The sequence below is a fragment of the Eleutherodactylus coqui genome, chromosome 13 (assembly GCF_035609145.1).
Source record: "Eleutherodactylus coqui strain aEleCoq1 chromosome 13, aEleCoq1.hap1, whole genome shotgun sequence".
Lineage (NCBI taxonomy): Eukaryota > Metazoa > Chordata > Amphibia > Anura > Eleutherodactylidae > Eleutherodactylus > Eleutherodactylus coqui.
In genome coordinates this window covers 85,537,806-85,540,595 of record NC_089849.1, presented here as the reverse complement: position 1 = coordinate 85,540,595, position 2,790 = coordinate 85,537,806, and positions in this window count along the sequence as shown.

Below are 2,790 nucleotides of genomic sequence, written 5' to 3'. Positions count from 1 at the left end.
TTGGATACAAGATGTGATACAGGCGGGCATAGAGGCTCTAGTACCCTGTTGTACCGCCTCTAGCTGGGATACAAGATGTGATACGGGCGGGCATGGAGGCTCTAGTACCTTGTTGTACCGCCTCTAGGTTGGATACAAGATGTGATACGGGCGGGCATGGAGGCTCTAGTACCATGTTGTACCGCCTCTAGCTTGGATACAAGATGTGATACAGGTGGGCATGGAGGCTCTAGTACCCTGTTGTACCGCCACTAGCTTGGATACAAGATGTGATATAGACAGGCATGGAGGCTCTAATACCCTGTTGTACCACCGCTAGCTTGGATACAAGATGTGATACAGACAGGCATGGAGGCTCTAGTACCCTGTTGTACTGCCTCTAGCTTGGATACAAGATGTGATACAGGCGGGCATGGAGGCTCTAGTACCCTGTTGTACCGCCTCTAGCTTGGATACAAGATGTGATACGGGCGGGCATGGAGGCTCTAGTACCCTGTTGTACCGCCTCTAGCTTGGATACAAGATGTGATACAGGTGGGCATGGAGGCTCTAGTACCCTGTTGTACCGCCTCTAGCTTGGATACAAGATGTGATATAGACAGGCATGGAGGCTCTAATACCCTGTTGTACCACCTCTAGCTTGGATACAAGATGTGATACAGACAGGCATGGAGGCTCTAGTACCCTGTTGTACTGCCTCTAGCTTGGATACAAGATGTGATACAGGCATGGAGGCTCTAGTACCCTGTTAAACCGCCTCTAGCTTGGATACAAGATGTGATACGGGCGGGCATGGAGGCTCTAGTACCCTGTTGTACCGCCTTTAGCTTGGATACAAGATGTGATACGGGCGGGCATGGAGGCTCTAGTACACTGTTGTACTGCCTCTAGCTTGGATACAAGATGTGATACAGACAGGCATGGAGGCTCTAGTACCCTGTTGTACCACCTGTAGCTTGGATACAAGATGTGATACGGGCGGGCATGGAGGCTCTAGTACCCTGTTGTACCGCCTCTAGCTTGGATACAAGATGTGATACAGGCCGGCATGGAGGCTCTAGTACCCTGTTGTACCGCCTCTAGCTTGGATACAAGATGTGATACAGGTGGGCATGGAGGCTCTAGTACCCTGTTGTACCGCCTCTAGCTTGGATACAAGATGTGATATAGATAGGCATGGAGGCTCTAATACCCTGTTGTACCACCTCTAGCTTGGATACAAGATGTGATACAGACAGGCATGGAGGCTCTAGTACCCTGTAGTACCGCCTCTAGGTTGGATACAAGATGTGATACAGGCGGGCATGGAGGCTCTAGTACCCTGTTGTACCGCCTCTAGCTTGGATACAAGATGTGATACGGGCGGGCATGGAGGCTCTAGTACCCTGTTGTACCGCCTCTAGCTTGGATACAAGATGTGATACGGGCGGGCATGGAGGCTCTAGTACCCTGTTGTACTGCCTCTAGCTTGGATACAAGATGTGATACAGGCGGGCATGGAGGCTCTAGTACCCTGTTGTACCGCCTCTAGCTTGGATACAAGATGTGATACAGGTGGGCATGGATGCTCTAGTATCCTGTTGTACTGCCTCTAGCTTGGATACAAGATGTGATACGGGCTGGCATGGAGGCTCTAGTACCCTGTTGTACTGCCTCTAGCTTGGATACAAGATGTGATACAGACAGGCATGGAGGCTCTAGTACCCTGTTGTACCACCTCTAGCTTGGATACAAGATGTGATACAGGCAGGCATGGAGGCTCTAGTACCCTGTTGTACCACCTCTAGCTTGGATACAAGATGTGATACAGGCAGGCATGGAGGCTCTAGTACCCTGCTGTACCGCCTCTAGCTTGGATACAAGATGTGATATAGGCGGGCATGGAGGCTCTAGTACCCTGTTGTGCCACCTCTAGCTTGGATACAAGATGTGATACGGGCGGGCATGGATGCTCCAGTACCCTGTTGTACCGCCTCTAGCTTGGATACACGATGTGATACAGGCGGGCATGGAGGCTCTAGTACCCTGTTGTACCGCCTCTAGCTTGGATACAAGATGTGATACAGGTGGGCATGGAGGCTCTAGTATCCTGTTGTACCGCCTCTAGCTTGGATACAAGATGTGATAAAGGCAGGCATGGAGGCTCTAGTACCCTGTTGTATCACCTGTAGCTTGGATACAAGATGTGATACGGGCGGGCATGGAGGCTCTAGTACCCTGTTCCACTGCCACTAGCTTGGATACCAGATGTGATACGGGTGGGCATGGAGGCTCTAGTACCCTGTTGTACTGCTTCTAGCTTGGATACAAGATGTGATACAGACAGGCATGGAGGCTCTAGTACCCTGTTGTACCACCTGTAGCTTGGATACAAGATGTGATACGGGTGGGCATGGAGGCTCTAGTACCCTGTTGTACCGCCTCTAGCTTGGATACAAGATGTGATACGGGCGGGCATTGAGGCTCTAGTACCCTGTTGTACCGCCTCTAGCTTAGATACAAGATGTGATACGGGCGGGCATGGAGGCTCTAGTACCCTGTTGTAACGCATCTAGCTTGGATACAAGATGTGATACAGGCGGGCATGGAGGCTCTAGTACCCTGTTGTACCGCCTCTAGCTTAGATACAAGATGTGATACAGTTGGGCATGGAGGCTCTAGTATCCTGTTGTACTGCCTCTAGCTTGGATACAAGATGTGATACCGGCGGGCATGGAGGCTCTAGTATCCTGTTGTACTGCCTCTAGCTTGGATACAAGATGTGATACGGGCGGGCATGGAGGCTCTAGT